At 36.5% G+C, this 21,480-nt stretch overlaps 1 pseudogene; it reads left to right on the top strand.

Annotated features, from left to right (window-relative positions):
• Positions 1 to 15,440: 15,440 nt before the first annotated feature.
• Positions 15,441 to 15,827, top strand: LOC108491717 (annotated as a pseudogene).
• Positions 15,828 to 21,480: the final 5,653 nt, after the last annotated feature.

The raw sequence follows: 21,480 nt of genomic DNA, 5'->3' as shown, positions 1-21,480 counted from the left end.
TTTAGACCTTATATCTGTGTGTTCCATGTTTGAGCATATTCTGGAATGGGCCTAAGACTTTGGTCCACTGAGATTGACACAGAATCTGGTTCCATGAGTGCTGACCTAGCACTGGGGTAGGCCTTGCACCCAAGTTCAAGGGAACAGGTCTGGGCTGTGTAAGGGTGGACAAGCAGCCTCAGTTAAGTTGATACAGTCTTTTTCTAGGGTTTACTGAAATGTTCTGGACCCTGGGACTGGTGGAGTCAGTATGAAAATGGGCCATCCTAGAGGTTTGGGATCACGGCTACTGGATTTATGAGTAGTGATTTGCTGGTTGGCTTGGTGGAAAGTTGAAAACAGCACAATTTATGCATCATTGGGGAGACAATTTACATGCATTTCCAGAACTCAAAGCATAGATTTTTATATATCTGATACAATGAAGGATTTAAAGATGAATTTGTAGCAAAAATATCATTATTTTCATTTCCAGACTGCAGTGTCTGATCCTAGGTGTTATATGGTACATTTACCCATTCCAATCTTTGAAATTTATATCAAGATAATAAGCTAATTTGCTACTGTAGAACTCAGAGAAGAATGTCCTCCCCACAGCAGACTTCCAAACATTCAGTTGCAGTATATCAAAGTAAGGTTTGAGAGAAAGCCTCGGTGATTCATCAAGTGGTTAACAAATAAACTTTCTATGTTGCATGTTGAAAACATCATTATGAAATTTCTACTAATGTCTCCTGTCTCAGAATTACTAAAACTAGAAATGTTAATCAGGAAGTCAAGGAAATAAAATGTAATTTTACTCTAATGGAGTGTGTGGGTAGCTGTAAGATGGGATTACATCAGAAATATGAACATCCAGTGTCACCCAAGACTCCAAACACCACTGGATGCTAATGGGGAAACATCTATTACCACATATATTCTATGTCCTTCCACAGTCTGCATGGTGGTTGTCAGGAAAGAGAACCCTTCAGTTTAGAGATTAAGTCTAGTTTCTTTCACATTTCTGTTCCTGGAAGGTTAGAACAGTTGTCTAGGCAGATTCTGAGAAACACCAAGTCTCCAACTTAAATCTTTGCCTTGTAAGTATCTTATGAGTTTTTGTGTAAATTCACTGATATCCCGACTGTAAATACACTATTAATTTAAACAAAAATTTAAGATATCAATGCTTAATAAGCATAATCATTGCATTTAACCTATAAAACGTTAAATAAATTAATTTGGCAGTAGTAATTCTTGTGGAAATAGAAGGGTTTTTCATGAAAAGAACTACAACGAGAAAGTCAAATTCAAATCAAAGAGGGCAAAAATAAGGGCGATTGAAAACATTATTAATTTTGTATATTCATGATATATTTGACAAACCTTTAGTTGGATGAACCAATTTAAACCAAATATGACATAAATCATCAAAATGGAGAACAGAAACAATATGTCCTAGAATTATGTCAGAGTAACATGAATGAGAGAATGATGATATATTAGCCTAACTAGTTGAAAAGGTCAATGGCTAAGAAATACACAAGCATCCAAAACTGACTGAAGAAGATATCAACATTCTGAATGATCTATAATAAGGAAATATATACCAGTAGTAATCAAAAGGCAGTCTCAACCATATAAGGTCAGGTGATTTTGACTATATGGTTATCAAAACTTAAGATACCAGCATAGAAGGGAGGGAATGGTAAGAATTCCCAAACTTAGCTGAGAAACTAGTGACTATCAATGACTCTTGGGAGAGGGGGGTGGTTTTTTTTAAAGGAGTGACACTTTAAAAGAGTGATATGTTGACCAGGTTCCAGTGGATGGACTCACACCAAGGGACCTTTGGAGACACAAACTTGGCCTTGATAGACCTAAACATACAGGATAAAATTCATAAATAGACAAAAATAAAATCACTATAGAAAAATATAAATCACTGTATACAATCCATGATAGTTCATTTTAAAATAAAGTCTAAGAAAGTAAATATTCCCAAAATACACAGGTGTCTCTGACAATTCACAACTAAAAAGTTAAATGAGCTTGTCATTGGCTCAGCAAATAAATAATCTTGTTTCTAATCCTAACAAACTGAGTTGGATTCCAGGGATCCACATGGGGAAAGAAAAAACTAAGAAATCTTGCAAATTGTCCTCTGACCTCCACAGGCTTACGATAGCATATATATATATATGTGCATATATGCACATATATGCACATATATATATGTGAGAACAACATGAAAAGAAATAAGCAAGTAAATAAATAATAAATGTGTTTTTAAAAGATGTACAGAGTAGCTCATTTACTACTAAATCAGAATCTAAGATATTATTTCATTCACTTTGCTCTTATTTAATATTCTACTAGAATTTCTAGTCAGGGACATTTAAAATGAAAAGGGAGGCTTTCAGCTTGGAAAAGCAAAAGGAATTCCATGTGTACCTGCATCTGACATCATCATGTACATCAACAATCTCAAATCACCCACTACAAGATTATTAGACAAAATAAATGAGGAATAAATTTGCATGCCACATACACACATCAAAAAGATCATCCATAATGATAAAGTCAGCTTTATTCTGGAGATGCAGGAATGTTTCAATATATGTAAGTCAATAAAGGTAATAAATCATATAAATGGATTTGAAAACAAAAATCACATGGTCATCTCAATAGATGCAGAAAAACCTTTAAGAAAGTCCAATATGAATTCATATTAAGTCCTGGAGGAAATTGTACTGGAGGGAACATACTTCAATGTCAGTAAAACTATATACAACAAACCCATGTCCAGCATCATCCAAATTGGGAAAAGCTGGAAGCATTCCTATTAAAATCAGGAACCAAATAAGGCTGTCAACTATTCCTACTCCTTTTTAGTATGGTGCTTGAAATTCTTGCTAAGCAATAAGACAGGAGACAGGAATTAAAGGGACACTAATTGGAAAGAAATTATGCTTCCCTAGTTGAAGATAATATAACATTACACATAAGAGATGCCTACCAAAAAAGATCTAAAAAATATTAACACTTTCAGCAAAGTGTCAGGTTTCAAAATCAATCTACAAAAATAAGCATCCTTTGTATACATTAATAAGCAATCAGACAAAGCGTTCATGGAAATTCTTCTATTCACAATAGCCTCAAAAAATAAAATACCTAGGAATCAGCATAACCAAAGAGATTAAAGATCTCTACAATGAACATTTTCAATCTTTGAAGAGAGAGATTGAAGAAGACGTGGAGATGGAAGGGCCTCCCATGCTCATGGACTGGAAGAATTATTATTGTAAAAATGATCAGCCTACCAAAAGCAGCACACAGATTCATTGTAATACCAATGAAAATCCTAAAGACATTCTTTACAAAATTAGGAAAAAGTCCTAAAATTCATATGAAATATCAAAAAACCCTGAATAGTCAAAGGACTCCTGAGCAAAAAGAGCAACGCTGGGAAGATTGCTATACCAGATCTCAAACAATATTTCAGAGCTGTAGAATAAACACAGCATGAGACTGGCACAAAAACAGACACAGAGAACAAAGGAACATCAGTAAAGACCCAAACATGAGTGCGTGCAATTGAAGCCACCTGATATTTGACAAAGGTGCAAAGAACATAACCTGGAGATAAGACACCATCTTCAAGAAATAATACTGACATATATGGATCCCCACCGTAGAAGAACGAAATTAGACCCTTTTCTTTCACCCTGAACAAAAGTTAACTGCAAGTGGATCAAAGACTTCAATTTGAAAGCTGAAGCTTTGAAACTACTAGAAGAAAACATAGAAAGTTCCCTGAAATATAAAGGTTCAGGAAACTACTTTCTAAATCAGAGGACAGTTACTTGGGAATTAAGGTCAACAACCAAAAAGTAGGAACTCACTAAACTACAAAGCTTCTGTATAGCCAAAAAACAAAACAAAACAAAAAAAAACATGAAAGTGAAGAGAAAACCCACAGAGTAGGAGAAAATCTTCACCAGAGACACATCTGACAGAATATATAGAACTACAGAATATACAGAATATATAGAACTAAAAAAAGAATCAAGGAAACAAATGATCAATTAAAAGATGACTTGGTGGGCTAGGGAACCCAGAGGGAAATGTGATGCTCCCAAAACCCCCTGATAAATGCACATACAATGTCTGAACATTCATAGATATGTATACTTGGGGGCTGCTTGACAAGGAACACACCACCAGACAAGAAAGACCTTCCTTTGAGTGATTGGTGAGAGTGAGCCAAGAGACTCCCAAAATAACACAGGCTATTGCCAGAGCTCTTGGTTATCTCCTAGAACTAGAAGATATGACCCTACTTCTGAAGGCAGGATATTTTTCTGTTACAGGAATTGGAGCAATGGAGCAGGAACTGACCTGAAAGCCTTTTATCTGAAGTTTACCCTCATAATGCTAGATGATAAAATGTAAACTGTGAAGGGAGAAAATCAATCAATGGTCCAATCCAGTCCTAAATCCTAAGAACCATAAACAACCAGCACAACAAACTCCTCTATTGGTGCAGTGGTGGCACTGTTATCTGGAGGGGTAAGCAATAGCGATTTAATTGGACTTAAAGCCCTCTCAACGGGCATGAACTCGGATGACACTGTAAACACAGCCGGATATACATTGCTGGAGAGGACAAAGATCCTAGAGAAAACCCAATCTCTATCATATCTCTAGACAAATGAAATTTCTTATCATATGCTAAATATCAATCCTTATATTTATCAACTAGCATACCATACACTACTTTTCAAAGAGGCTTCTTTTTGAAACAGATGGAGGTTACTTCACAATCAGTCTCACAACTGGTCAGACACAGAGAATGTACATCTGAGGGATTCCTGTTGAACCTGTACACCTAAGGCTCCTGGCTGGTCAAGTTTTAAAGGAAACCGAAATATGTGTGTCCTTGGATCAGACTCCTATATTAAACCCCATTCACCCATTGTTCTGGGACCATTGTGAAGGAGGGGACAGAAAGATTGTTGGAGCCAGGGCTGGTTCATGAACATGGGAAGGCAGAGGCTTTCAGTCCACTGGAAGCTTGCACATGTGAATTTGTGGAAATGGTGACATAGAGCACAGGACCCATGCCAACTCGGTCAGACAAGGACCCAGAATAAAGTGAAGGAGATGGGTGGCAGACTGGCCCTAGAATTGGAAATGTTGGAGACTCTTTGCTGCTGTGTGAGGGAGAATACTCCTTAAAAATCTCTAGATGGTCTGACTAGACTCCAGTGGATGAATTCGCACTCAAAGACATCTGAGTACAAATGCTTGACTGGATATAACCTCACATATATGGCAGAATACATGTAGTCTGGTGGGGGTTGTGGGGACATGGATGGGATGTGTGAATTTGATTGGGAACTGTTGTGTGAGATGTACCTAAGCTCAGTGGAAGATTAAAATTTTTTGGATCATGGATCTAAACAACAAGCTCTCAAAGGAAGAAAAAAATGGTTAAGAAGCATCATTAAAATTTCTCAAAATCCTTAGTAAAATTAGGGAAATGCAAATCAAAACCGCCCTAAGATTTCATCTTACCCATCTTACCCCAGTCAGACTGACTATGACCAAGAGAACATGTGATACTAAATGATGGAGAAAATATGGGGAAAAGAGAATGCTTATTCACAGCTGGGGTGATTGCAAACTCATGCATCACTATGGAAAAATTGTGGAGAATTCTCAAAGAACAAAAATGAATATACCATATGATTCATTTATACTACTCCTTGGCATGTACCAAAGGACTCATCCTACTGCAGAGAGAGTTGCACATACATATTTGTTGCTGCCTCTTTCATAATAGGTAAGAAAAGGAAGCAAAGTGTCCCTCAACTAAGGAATGTATAATTAAAATGTTATGCAGTTACACTCATAGCAAAGAAAGACAAAATCAGGAAATTTGCAAGTAAGTGGATGGAAGTAGAAACTGTTATACTAAGTGAAGTAACACAGACTCAGAAAAGCAAATGATGTATGTCCTCCCTCATTTGTGATTCTTAGCACCAATTCCTTATGCTGAGTATATAGCTTGATGTAACTACAGGAGTCATGAAAAAAGAAGGAAACCGTGGAGGTAAGGGTAAAGAATGAGCCTTTGAGAGAGGAATAGTAGTCTGCAGAAGTTACCAAGGAGGAAATAGCTAAAATAGGAGTATTTAACTTATTTTCGAACAAAGATGTTTAGAGAGTTCCTCAACTGGTCACATAGAATTAATAAATGTCTGCGAGATGGACGGCCCTAAGTAACACATCTGCAATGGAAATTCTACACCTAATGTTCATGGAACATAGTAGAACAAGAGGTAGAGAGAATACTAAAGCATCTCCCAGCTCCCATCAATGAAGCTTCCTCATGCAACAGAGAACAATGAACAAAAAAGGCCAAATATGGTCAAATAGTAGAGAGTCTGCAAGATTATGGGTACCTAGACAGGACCCCTATGTTAAACTTCATCCACACAGAACTCAGGGGCCATTGTGCAAGAGAGGACAGAAAAATGGGAAGAATCATGGGAGCTACGTGATCATATGGAAATACATTCTTACAGGCTCCTGGGATCTTGCTCAAATGAACCTTCAACAGTGATATCAGGATGCAAAAAACTTATGCAAACTCAAGCAGACAAAAATCCCAGCATATAACCAGGCAAAGGGCAACAGGCCTCAAATTTAGCCAAAGAACTATTGGCAACTATTTCTCAATGGGTGAGGGACAGCTGTTATTCTTTAAGGGAGTGACTCTAGATAGGCTGACTAGGCCCCAGTGATGAAATTGCAATGAAATATGTTGGGTACACTACCTTGACTTGATAGGACTTAGGTTACATGACAGAATACATGAAATCTGGTAGGGCGGGTTATGGAGGGATCTGGATGGCTGGTGTAAAAAGATTAAGATGTTTTGTATATGGGGCTGGAGAGAGGGCTCAGCAGTTAAGAACACTGGCTGTTCTTGCAGAAGACTCGGGTTTGAATCCCAGCCCACATGGCACTTGCTCAAATGAACCTTCAACAGTGATATCAGGATGCAAAAAACTTATGCAAACTCAAGCAGACAAAAATCCCAGCATATAACCAGGCAAAAGGCAACAGGCCTCAAATTTAGCCAAAGAACTATTGGCAACTATTTCTCAATGGGTGAGGGACAGCTGTTATTCTTTAAGGGAGTGACTCTAGATAGGCTGACTAGGCCCCGGTGATGAAATTGCAATGAAATATGTTGGGTACACTACCTTGACTTGATAGGACTTAGGTTACATGACAGAATACATGAAATCTGGTAGGGCGGGTTATGGAGGGATCTGGATGGCTGGTGTAAAAAGATTAAGATGTTTTGTATATGGGGCTGGAGAGAGGGCTCAGCAGTTAAGAACACTGGCTGTTCTTGCAGAAGACTCGGGTTTGAATCCCAGCTCCCACATGGCAGCTAACAGCTGTCCGTAACTCCAGTTCCAGGGGATCTGACAGCCTCTCTGTCCTCTGCAGGCATTGCATGACACAGGTTCACTTACCTACATGCAAGCATAACACTCATACATAAAATAAAAATAATAAAGTATTTTTTAAAAAAAGATGTTTTGTATGGAATGCACAAAATTCAACTAAGATATACATTAAAAAATAAACCAAAATATGAATTAAGGTAGCAATTCTACATCAATGGCATTAAATTAATCATGTACTTAGAAATCCTTGCAAAGAAATATAAACAAAACATATTCTCTAAACACTGTAAAATAATTTTAAATAAAGAATATTGAACAAAAGATACCACATGGTCATGAATTATACTTAACATTGTTAAAAATATACTATGCTTCAAACTGATATAAACATTAAACATAAACTCCAATGAAATTTCATCAGAATTATTTGCAGAACTTGGCAAGTCTCATTCTAAAATTCACTGGATGCACAAAGCATCCAAACAGCTAAACAATCTTGAAAAAGAACAGGATCTGGAGAGATGACTCAGTGCTTAAGAGCTTTTGCTGTTCTTCCGGAGAACTGTTTGGTTCTCAGCTGCCTCTAACTCCAGTCTCAAGAATGGGAACCGCCTTGCAGCCTCTGAGGGTACCTCCATTCATGTGAACACACCGACACAGAGACTCATACAAAGGCAAGTAAATAAAAATAGAAAATAAAATAACAAAAAGTGAACAAAAATTAGAACTCTAAATTGGTCAATTTCATAATTTACTAACACAATAATAATAAATTTATTCTATATGTCTAAAATCAATCATATTGATAAATGTAATAACACTGAGAGTTCTGAAATACTATCTCCCATTTGGAATACCTTGTGGTAGAAGGTAGGAGAGATGGCTCAGTGATTAAGAGCATAGACAGTCCTTGCAGAGGACCAGAGTTCATGTCTCAGCATCCAAGAAAGGCATATCATAACCACCTGTAACTCCAGCTCCAGGGAATCAGCCCTATTCTCACCTCTGTGGTCACCTGCTCTTACATGCACAAATCACCCCCTACAATTAAAGTGAAATAATTATTAAAAAATGAATCCACTGAGTTTTGCCAATATATTTGAAACAATACAATGCAGAAAAAAATGTTGTTGGGACATATAGACATTTCCATGCAAACAAATGAATTTGGATCTTTCATACCACACACGAAAAGATACATGAAAAAGAACTAATATATGATCAGTAAACTGCAAAGCTATGATCTCGAGTTAGGCTAAACCTTCTTACACATGACAGGAAGCCCATGTAACAGAAGAAAAAATGAAATAGGTACTGTACACAGGGAATAGGTAACATACCAAGTGTGAGAAATAGTTGAGATTTTCTAACCAATGGACTTGCTTCTAAAATAATAATTCTTGAAACATAATGGCAATAAAATATCCTAGATCCAGGGGTGGTGAATGATCACAAGTAAACAGAGCTGTCCAGGTAACTGGGAACTTGCTCACACGAACTTACAGCTTTGTGAAAGCATACCCAAGACTCAAGCCATATGATAACCAGCATAGAGCTGTGGAACTGGGAGTAACCCCAACCTTAGCCAAGGAACTACTGGCAGCTGATCAGTGCTGAGAGAGGGAGAGTTGATCTTCTTCTAAGGCAGTGATGCCAGAAAGGCTGACCAGGCTCCAATGGATGTACTCACACCAAGGGACATCTGGGGACACAAACTTGACTTGATGGGCCTAAACATACATGAGAGAATGTATGAAATCTTCTGGGAGGTACATGGAGGGTACTGTATGAAATGCACAAAAATTCAATAAAATATATATGGTAAAATATTTTAATTAAAAATTAATGAAAGAAAATACCTTAATTTCTAGCAATGCACAGAGAATGCTAAAGAATATTCCCTGGGGGCTGGTGAGATACCTCAGCAATTCAGAGCGCTCATGGTTCTTCCAGAGGACCCAGGTTCTGTTCTTAGCATTCCATCTGCATGGTGGAATCCAGGGGATCCAGTATACATGTGATGCATTTACATGCGTACAAAACACTCAAATACAAAAATAAATAAAATCTTTTTAAAAAGAATGTTTCCAAGAAATGACCAATAAGCATAGAAAAATATTTTTAAAATAAGAAACCATCAGTTAAATAAAACATATAAACCACCACAACACAGAACTTTAGACCCACTAGGGTGATCAAGATCAAAACTCCGGTTATAAAAAACGTTGCTGAGGATGTGAAAGAGTTGGTTTTGGAGAATGTGAAATGACATAGCTACTTTGGGAAGCTGTATCTCAAAATTTCAACTGAGAGTCGCAATGTCATCACTGCTATTCCTAGGTCTGTGGCATCTACCTTAAATACTGTTCTCAGAACAGTGAAAACAATTCAAATGTGTATATCCAGTAAGAGGAGATGAAGCGCTGATACAGTCTGTAAAATAAATGAAACCTTTGAAGATTTCATCATACTAAAAAATAAAGGCCGGACACAAAGACTGCACATTTAATTGTTTTCTGTTGTGTACAAAATAGGCAAATCTATAGAGACTGATGATGTTTTTAAAAGTTTTACAAGACTAGAAAATTAGTAGAAAATAAATAAGTTTTGGAATAATTTTGTGATGAAACTTTCAAAGTCGATTGTGGGAACAGTTATACATCCCTGGTTTCAATGAATTTGACACTTTAAGTGGGTAAGCTGTATTATATTGAATTCTCAAAAACTGAGCCCTTTAGATACATGGGAAAAAAAGTACAATTAAGCCTATGGAAAAATAACTTGTACAATATAAATTCTGAAGAGGAGAGTTTGAAATAGTAGGGGGCTGAGGTTGGATGGATGACTCAGAAGCTGAAAGCACTAGCTGAACGAGCAAAGGACTTGAGTTCAGTTCCTAAAAACCACAGGGCAGCTGGCAACCATCTGTAATTCTAGTACTAGGGAATCAAACATCCTCTTCTGACCTCTGTGGACACTGCAAAAATACAGGTGCACTTACATACATACAAACAAAACTGTCATACACACAAAATTAGAAAATAAACAAAAGGGTAGAGTGAGAAAATTTGTAGATACCTTTGATTACCAAGGCAAGTAGTTTAAATATTTTGCCAAGTATAAATTATTAAAGGTGATTTTTGTGAAAGTGACAATCCCCGAGATGTAGCTCTGAAAGTCTTAAGTTGCCATTAGAAGTAAAATAAATTAGAAGGAAGAGGCATAAAGAAATGTTCGTGTCCTGGTATCAACTGGCTCTGAGAAGGATGACTAAGCAATGTATATGAGACACTAAGCTATTAAATGTAGACAGATCAATTAAAGACTAGTATAATAAGTTGCTTGAAGTTGATATGTAATTTGGATATTGGGACGATTCAATAACTTGTCTACTGTAGACAGTGTTATATAAAACACAGATTTTCATGAATCTTTATAGTCGGCTGACATGGAATACTTAGTAAGCAACATAGGCGACTGTGATTTCACACTACAGAAGGGGAGAAAGTCAGGCCAGTCTTTGCTTGCATGTTATTCTTGTAGAATTATAAAACGTAATTTCTTTTTATTATATGTGGCCTTGTGCTAAGTTCCAACTGTGACAAAGACCCTGTGCTGAATGTCAGCACTCCCTCTGTCCAGCAGCCTCAAGCAGTGCCTGCACGCAAAGTGCAAGGGCCCAAACCATCTCCATCTTGCTGTGATTTCAAAGAAGAAAAAATATTTCTATACACAAGAAAATAACTTGAATTTAACTCATATTTTCAGTGATATGTATCTCAATGGTGTGTTTTACTCCATTAGAATTCCAGTGAGATTCTGTTATTTTTTTAATATTTAAAAATTTTATTTATAATTTTTTAAATTATTTATTTAATAACCACATACTTAGAAGAAGCATTTCATTATAACAGTACTAACCTATTCAATAACAACTTTTCTGAGCTAAGATGCATCTTTTTCAAAATTGGCTGTAAATTTTTAGCTTTACAGTTGAATTATTATAGTTATACTATAAACTCTATAAGACATAAAATTAAATGAGGTTTTAACCTTTAAAAATGATCTCCATTTCATTATTAAAATACACAGTTTCATACAGAAAAATTCATTTTTAATACAATTGACACTAAGATTCATATGCGTTTCTAATCTCTATATATCTGATTATGACTAGTCACAGTCCCTTGCTTTCTGAGCTCCTTGGCATCTGAGCATGAATATAAAGTCATCAGGTACTAGTGGGGGGAGGGAGGCTATGGGAGGGTGCTACCTGGGAAGTGGGTGTGTAAAAAAAAAATCCTTCAAAGCATAAAAATTTGCTCCTTAACAATTGGTAGATGTGAAAAATATTACCATTGATTCTGCCAATTTTTAAATCACTAGAAGCTGTTTGAGAGTAATTTTGGCTTTATGAAAGGCTAATACCTCATAGTAGAAATGTGAATATACCATTGCATGTACCCTTAATTCAAAGATAAGAAGGACCCAAATTATGGAGCACTGTACTTAGATCATAGGACTTTTCAAGTCACACTTCACTGAATGTGGCAACCTTTTATAAATATTTGTTTTGGATACATTGTTTTCTTATTTCTAGTCTTAGTGTTTTCAAGCATAAGATTTGTATAAAGATTATACTTTTTATATTAGACTATAGAAAAATAGTAAATTGTGTTTAGCGTATACAAGGTATATAGAAGCCAGAATGTTTTGAATCAATATTTAGAAATATTTGTTGGTTTAGTCTTGTAATCATCTGTGAATGTCACCAAACTATTTTTTATGATTTATGGAAACACAAATGATCCCTTCACATTTTCCTCTTTTTACTGCCCAGATAAAATTTCTTCTGTAATTATACAAATTGATTCTAAATTTTCATAATGGAGACAATGACAAAATATCACAAAAATAAGACAGTTTAGAGATAATTTGCACATCAGAAATGATTTTTTTCAATAAAGAAAATTGGCACTTACTACATACATTATACGCATTTCTAAATCCATTTCTGAAAATGGACAAGAAAATGATCAAAAATTAGTAACTGCAAGTGTATAATTTCAGATAACAGGTAAATTGATACTTAAATTTTGAATAAAATTATATATGACTAGCAATAATATAAATGCTAATGAATCTGCATTGTGATGATCTTGCAGGTCAGAAGATGAATAAGCAGGAAAATAACTGTGGTTGCTAAAATTAAAGAGAAGTCTAAGACCTGTTATTTAGTTTCTAAAGGTATTGTCCATTTCAGTGAATACTATATATAAACTATATAATACATTTTATATTTATATATTAAGATCACTATATAAGTACAATTTTAATCAGAAGAACAACAGAATTAATGTAATGGAAAATGAATAAGTTTATAAATATAGTCAGATAAAATACAATGTGGAAGTAAAATGAGTGAATTTCAGTTAAATTCATTCATGTGAGCATGGATAAGTTATGGGGTAGCATTGAATGAGAATAATTCTACTTAGCACTTGCAACTGAATGCATCATGAGATTGTCTCCCTTGAGATGTGGTTATTTTTTATAACATCAATTCCATATTGACATCTACAGTAATTCTGTGCCTTTTTGATCTACTGTGTAGTTTGAAGAAAATTAAATTATGAAAACTTTACTTTTTAATCTGAGAAAGTATATAGAAATGTGGTCCTTCTTTTTGTCCATACTCTCAAACTCCTAATCATTTCTGTGGGACCAAAATAATGTGTCATCCATAATTAAAATAGGTAAATGGAGAGCTCTTAGAAAATACTTGTGCAAAAGTAAATAAACCATAAATGTGACTGTGTTATATAGAATCATAAAATCCGTTAAAATTTTCATATGCTGTGAATCTCTAACAAGGTTTTTATTGCTGGTTGGCAATAATGCCATGAAGAACACATAAAATTATGTTAATCTATTTACAGACACCCAATTTTGTCTTTCTTGCTAAGAGCAGCTCCTTTAAGGTCTCATTCTCTAAACTGTCATCAAAAATTCATTATGACTTTCCAAGTTCAAGTATTATCTATAATATTAAGTACCAAGGGAGAAACCTGTACTCTAATTAAAAGAACATCAAAGACAATTTTTTCCTGTGGGAGTAAGCTGGGCTTGTTGCTATTTAAAACTCAGTGGCAGCATGCAGGCAGTTCAAACTTACAAAATGATTGTGAATCAGAGTTTCATTTTTCATATATCTGTGAGTATGAACAGAAGTGATATTATAAAATAATATATGGTTTGAAGATGTTTTCCAGAAAGTGTTTTAGCACTGTAGAATTTCCAAAATTAACATTTACATTGTAATGCGTATTTCTCTTTAGCAGTAGTTAGCTGCCTCTTCTACAAGAGAATTCCTCTTTCAGCAACTGCTGGATATACCTATTTCACAATAAAAAGTAATTTTAAAAGTAAGTTTGAAGGCATCAAGAACCATTCCTCGTTTTTCTTTATGACTCACAGTCTTCTGCTCTTCTCTCTCTGCCTCTATGAGACTTATTTCTTTACCAATTCATACTGAATATGAGATTGGTGTCTACTGATGTAAACAAGCCTCAGCTCAGGGAGGGTGCTTGTGGTCCTGTGTCCTCTTTTGTTGAACACCATGCTAAGCATCTGGGGTAGTACAACTGAGGTAAGAATCAGATATATCACTCTAATTAGAGTGTCATGTCACACAGAATCTAAAAAGGCAATAAATGATCATATCATTTCATTTGCTCAACGTTTAGAACAGCATCATTAATTATAATAATTTATAATTCTGACAGATTCAGTAACATATACTAGAGGCAAAGTTCTCACACAGATTAGTAACAACTGACCTTTACCTCCCACAGAGCCAGCTCCATTCTTTCTTAAAACATTTCATTTTATGTGTTTGTGGGAGTGTCTGCAGGTACTATGTGCATCATGTGCATGACTGCTGCCTGCAGAAATCAGAAGAAGTAAGTGTTGGAAAGGGAATTACAGTGGCTGTGAGCTACCATATGGGTAGTGGGAACTAAAGCCAGATCCCCTGCAAAGGTAGCAAATGCTCTTAACTGCTGAGCAATCCCTCCATCTCGCCAACACTTTTTAAAACATTTAATATGCTAACTGATGCATTCTTCTACTGGAATGAAGGACATGCTCAATTCATATTCTGATGTCAAGGTAATAGTGGGTCTTCTAGTTTGAGCACAGCCTCCACATTTTATATATAATTTCTCCTTTAATTCTTACAACAAAATGATTGAATAACTAATTTTAATTAACTTCCTGATGAATAAAAGCAAAGATGTATGTAGGTTAACTAATCATTTCAAAGTCATGTAGCATTTCAGTCTGGGGTTTAGATTCAGACTGCCAGTGTCTAGAAAAACCTGATGATTTCATTATCACTTGAATGAATCACTTTTGATTCGTTCGTTAATGCTTATTTTAAAAAGAATGGATTAAAAAAAGGAATAGATTTAAAAAGTAGTCTTTTCAAAAATATATTATGTCAAAGCTGGACTATGAGTAATCAATTTCACCTTGACATTTATGCTTATTGAGACATTTTTATTCTTTCCTAGTCTAAATAATTTGTTGATATTTAAAAATGTGTTGCCTGTCTTGAAAAAATTCATGATAAATTTTTTTGAGAAAGAATGCTTTCTTGAATAGAATGTATTTCAATGTTACTTTACCATATGAATACCTTTGCTTCATCTCCCTCCCTCCCTCCTTCCCTCCCTCCCTCCCTTCCTTCCTTCTTTCCTTTCTTTCTGTTTCTTTTCTTAATTTATGTGTATGTGTGTTTGCCTGAATGTATTTTAAGTACCCTGAAGACCTGCAATGCCAAGGGAGGCCACACAAGGAAGTCAAATCCCCTGGAACTGGAATCTGGGAGGAGCATCGAGCGGGTAACTGGAGTTGCTCTGGAGGGTGGTGAGCCTGTGGAGACCTCTGGCAGTGGAAGTTTGGGCCATGGCCTCCGATCTGGACTTCTTGCCTCCCGAGGTGTCCAAGCCCACCTTCTTGGAGAACCTGCTGGGGTATGGGTTCTTCCTAGGAGCCATCTACAGCTCATCTGTGTCCTGGCCATCATCATACCCATTCTCAAGTCCCATGAGGCAGAGACTGAACAGACTGAGCCCAGAAATGTCCATTCCTCCCACCAACAAGAGGCCGAAGAAGGAAACAAAGAAGTGGAAGAGGCGGAGCCTGAGGAGCTGGGCTTGGAGTGAGGACCTTCGGGGCAACGATTCTGGGAACCAACATCCTGTTTCTTCTTTGTATGTCTCTGTCTTTGGTTCCGGGTCTGAGGCCACCAAGACACCCTCTGACCACAGATATCTGGACAGTCATCCCTAGGCTCCAGCTGGGCAGGCCATCACTTCCACTTCTTTCACCTGGTGGTGCTGAAATACCCCATGAGCAAACACTGCCTGGGAGGGTTCTGAAGTTAGGTACTTCATGAAGCCACACGTTCATGCCTAATCAGGTGCAATGGTCTTTCCCCTATCTGTGGGGTCACCCTACCTAAGGCTACAAGCACACCCTCTCCCCATTATTTGTGCCACTGCTGTACGTACAGAGCCTTGTGTGAGTTCAGATTGGAACATCTGGCTGTACAGTGTGAGACATCCCACTCATAGTGACACCCAGATCCTGAAGATGCTGGGGAGGAGAGGCCCTGGGTCCCCTGATGCCTGTTCTCCAATATCAGAAGCTGCTGCCTGAATGACGCTGGACATCTTGGGCACAGACTTTGTGGGCCTCTAAAATAGCAGGCTTGTCACTATCAAACCAACTTCTTCTTGACCCATTCTAATGTTCAAGGTGTGCCTTTGTCTTCTGCCTGGTCATCCCCCACCCCTTTCATTCCCTGATCAGTGAGGAAAAATTACGTGGAGAAGTAAATGTCAAAAAGCTGTCATGAATGCTGAAAAAAATATATGTAGATGCTGAGAACCCAAACTGGGTTATCTGCAAGAGCAGACAGTGCTCTTAATCACTGATTCACCTCTCCAGCCCCAATATCTTCACTTCTTCATTTGGCTGTCCTTAGTTTCTCAATTTCATCTGGTCAATGAACATAAGCTGTACCATAGCTAGAACATTGATTTCTGCTTCAGTGAATGAAAACATGGAAAAAAAGATGTATCTGTCCATCTTTTAAATTTTTATTGACAAGAAATTAGAAACATCCAGCACAGCAAAAGAAACAATTACTGGTGTGAAAAGATAGCCTAAGAAAGGAAGGAAATCAGGGCTGAAGAGATGGCTCAGTGACTGAGAGCACTGACTACTTTTGCAGATGACCCGGGTTCGATTCCCAGCACCCACATGGCGGCGACGAACTGTCCTTAACTCCAGTTCAGGGGAATCCGAAGCCCTCTTTTGATCACCCCAGCACTGCACAACACAGGTGTACTCACATACATGCAGGCAATACACTCATACACATAAAATAAAAATAATAAATAAAAATATTTAATTAAAAAAAAGAAAGAATGGGAGGAAATCTCTGCCGTGTACTTTTCTGGTAGCACACAAAACTGCGTGAGGAACTACAAATGTCACCAAGGGAGCAAGTGATCCAGTCGATGAGGAGTCAACACAAGTGACTGGACACTCTTCAAAGAAGAAAGTACAAATGATCAACATATACACAAAGAAACATTCACGTTCTTAGTATAAGGAGAATGTTAATAAAGCTCTCGGCACTTTATCATACTCTTATCAGAATGACGATTATTAAGAAAAGAACAAACAACAGATGCTGGTGAGAGTGTGGAAGGAAAGGAACCCTTATTCACTGGTAGTAGGAATGTAAATTAATTTATCTATATGGAAATCAATATGGACACTACTTGAAAATAGAATTTTCCTATGATTAGCCATAGCATGTCTGGGCACATACTCCCAGAGAGTAAAAGTCAGTTTATTAAAGAGCTCACTGAATGCCTAAATCAACAATGGCTGTATTAACAACAGCTAAATTTTGGAATCACCCTACAGATAAACACATAAAGAACAAATCTTGACTAGGATGTGAAAAATGGGAACCCTATTCATGTCTGGTAGGTATGGTTGTAAGATGTTATAGCCACCATGGGAATCAGTGTGAAGGTTTCTCAAAAAGCTAAAAATAAAATAACCACATGGACCAGCTTTACCGCACAGGTATTTACTCAAAGTACCCTAAGTCAACATACTATAGAGATATTTGCTCATCCATGTTTATTTCTGTACTGTTCAAAATAGAAAATGGAACCAGCATAGATGTCTATAAACAGATGACTGGATTAAAAATGTATTACATATGCATAATGGAATTTCAGTCAACCATAAAAATGAAATAAGCTTTCAGGAGCCAAGGAGGGAATGAGAGAAGTCAGCACATAGATAAATGCTGCTGTCTGTCAATTTTGGTCATAGACACTTCTTTCTGCAGTGGTCTGCAGTGGCTGCAGAGACTCAATTGGTCAAAATACTGAGAGTAAATGATTGCTGAATGCCCTGACATAAACGGACACTAGTGTCACCTTCTTCCCGATTCACTGACTATGCAGAGGAACTGGAAGAAGGTAGAGGAGCAGTGTGGAATACTGCCTTCTGGAAATGGCATAGCTGTGGAACGCTTGAGCTCACAGTGGCTGTGATTACCTGTACGGAACAGTCACAAGTTTTGATCAATCTCCACTGTCATGGGGAGAAAAGGGTGTGAGTTGTCCACCCCTGTATAAAGAGCATTTTTTTTTTCAGTGATATAACCACTGGAAAGGGGCCTAACATTCTGCAAACAAACTTTCACTCATGATCTTGTAGATATTAAAACAACGAAACAAAGCAACCCCAATAGAACTCATTGATGAGAGACAGACACACACACACACACACACACACACACACACACACACGAATGTAGAAACCTAACAAGCTGAAAACAAGGAGATCATAGAAAGTGGGAGGGGATTAGAGAGGTAAAGAAGGAATAAATGTTAATAAATGCATTAAACGAGATCGTGACATTTGCCAGCAAATAGATGGAAGTGTAAATCATTCTTGTATTAACTTCTTTCTCATTGCTGTGATCAAAACCTGTCAAAAGCAACTTAAAGCAGGAAGGATTTGTTTTAGCTCATAGTTCCAGGGTACTGCTCATCATGCTGGGAAAGTCATGGCAGCAACAGCTTGAAGCCACCGGGCCTATTGCATCCAGTCAGAAAGAAGAGAGAGATGAATATTCCTGTTCAGCTTTTCTTGAATTCTAAGACATCAGTTCATGGAACTGTGTGGGCTACAGTCCAAAGGGTCTTCACATCTTAATTATGCCAGTCAAGAAACTCCTCCACAGACAGATCTAGAGGTTTGTTTTCTAGATGGTTCTGGATTCTGTCAAGTTGATGATCAGTGGTAATCATCACAACTACATTCAGTGAAAGAAGCAGACTCAGACGAATACTTGTATTTTCTCTAATATGCAGAAAACATATAAATTGTGTGTGTATGTAAATTAAAAAGGGGACCGTGAAAGGGAGGAAGAGTTATTGAGAAGAGGGTAGGAGAACGTATATGAAAGGAAAGCAGAAGGAATGGTTATTTTGTGGAAAGAGGGACCAGCAAGAGGCAGGAAGGGCTATGTGAGGGCAGTGAAGATGCAGGCACCTGGAACAAAATGTGATCTAGATGCATATGAAAACACTGTAGCAACACCCATTACTGTGTATGATAATTTAAGAAGTACTAATAAAAAGGAGTAATGGGGGTAGAATAACACCAAAGTACATTTAAAACAAATATTAAGTGTTATAGTGAGACCTTTATTTTGATCACTTTGAAGTTATTTAAAAAGTATAATTCAGAAACAGATTGCCATCCATAATAATCTTGATCATTTCCATAGACTGAAGGCACTTTGCTAACTTATTTTTTGGTTAAGGATAAATGTAAAATTTACTTGCACACCAAACTTCAACCTTCAGAACTGTGCTATATAATTCAAATAGAACAAGTGACTGGGGCTTGCTGAAAGCACAAAGGTAAGATGACCAGCAGAGTGGGGTAGTAGATAAGTAACTGAATTTGAGTTTCAGAGTTTCCATTTTATACACACTTTATCTATCTTGGCCTGTTTCCAATGTTTAATGGAGAAGGTTGTGAAGGTTAAGAAGTGAAATGCATCTCAAGTTTTCCTAGAGACTGTGTGTACCTGCGGTGACAAGAAGTTCACTTAGCCCTTTGTTGTAACTTAACTTAGTCTTCCACTACAACATGAATATTTGCACGTTCAATCTTACTATTTTACATTAAAGATATAACAAAAGGAATAAAAATGTTTACTATGTACAATCTGCAAAATGGTATTTGATTCTTCAAATTTTTGGAGGGTATGGTATTCTCACCTACTATTAAAACACTGTTGAAAAAAATAAATAAACAAGAGTTTTTTTCAGGATGAAGAAATTTCAGAATATATTTATATTCACCATGAAACACAATCTTAATTTGAACTGCCTCTATATTCTAAGATTATTTTTATTTATCAATATGTATTTGAAAATCTAAGACATAAGGAAATTAAAACATAATAAGTTTAAATAAAATAACTTGAATCTTTGGAAAATTACTATGTTTTTAAGTTTATAAGCTATATAAGTTTATCACTTCCCCCTCAAACATCTCTATCACTATATCAACTATTTTGACATCTACTAGACATATGCTGTGTGGCTACATAATCAGAATACATAAACTAAAGAATATTCAATAGTCTCTGTTAATCATGTGTTCACATTATAACAAAAATGTAAAGAAAATTTAAACTTAATGAAAACGTAGTACCTAGGATAGCTATCATATATTTTGAATAATGTGTTGATCTACTGTGAGGATATCAGTTTGAGAAATAAAGGAAAAACATGGCAGAAGGAAAACACAAAGTCAAAGAATTCTTCTCATTTGTCAGCAATGAGGGCACAAGAGAAGAGGGGAAGAGAAGGCAGCTGAACAAGAGTTAGGACCACGGGCAAACAAACCTCTTCTTCATGTTGTCTTTTTTGTTCTTTAAGGACTGCTTGGACTAAATCATTAATTTGAACCCCTACATATGACAATAAGGTATAGTTGTACACATCCAACTTTAAACTAGCTCATGAACAGACCAGGCTACATTGTACTTTGGTGGTCCATGGTCAAGTGTTCATCCCTATTAAAATTCACTAGGAAGTTAAGAGCTCCATTTCAAAGAGTAGATTTGTCTGTGGAGGATGGCAGGTCTTTTCTCCAAAATTCTAAAGACGATGCCATAATTTAACTGCATAGGGCTTCCCAAAGCTCCACACAGAATCCTGGTGTCACTCATACTTCAGGCACTATTGGGTTTGCTGGACCATATGGCTCTAGCAGCAATAGAGACTTACTGCAAGGCCTTCTGTGTTCTGAAACCCATTCAAATGCATTTGTTTTATGATTGTTTAAATTTTAAGTAAGCTAGGATAACATACTTAAATGTTAAACATGTTGTTTTCAAATCCATAAGACTTTGTTTCTTCTTATATGTTATGGGTGATAAAACAAGTTATCTTTGACCTTAAAAGGATACTTTTAGATCTCCAAAACCACTGCTCTCATATAAACGTTACTTAATGTACTTAATTCAAAGTTACCTGGATTCAACCACATTCATTTTTACCCTTTGACAAACAAGTTTCAATAGTGATTTTTCTTCTTACTCACTAGACACAGTCACTTTAAAGTTTTATTAAATGAATGTACTACATAATTATGACATCATATGGAAAGAAACAATGATATCATGACCCCCATAAGTAAAATTATGATATAGGCTGGGAAAGTTGATAGATCCCAGAGGTTAATGTGAGAAGGTGAACTGCCCTCTGTGGAAGCTCAAAGCATAATGGTTTTAGTGTCTCTCTTGGATGTGGATATAGAGAAGTCCTTTGTCCAATCAATAGCTTTATGGAAAGTACTATGGTGCATTTTAATTTACTCAAAGAAT

Source organism: Nannospalax galili, unplaced genomic scaffold (assembly GCF_000622305.1).
Source record: "Nannospalax galili isolate Female #2095 unplaced genomic scaffold, S.galili_v1.0 scaffold125, whole genome shotgun sequence".
NCBI classification, from domain to species: domain Eukaryota; kingdom Metazoa; phylum Chordata; class Mammalia; order Rodentia; family Spalacidae; genus Nannospalax; species Nannospalax galili.
This window is presented reverse-complemented; position numbering and strand designations above follow the sequence as displayed.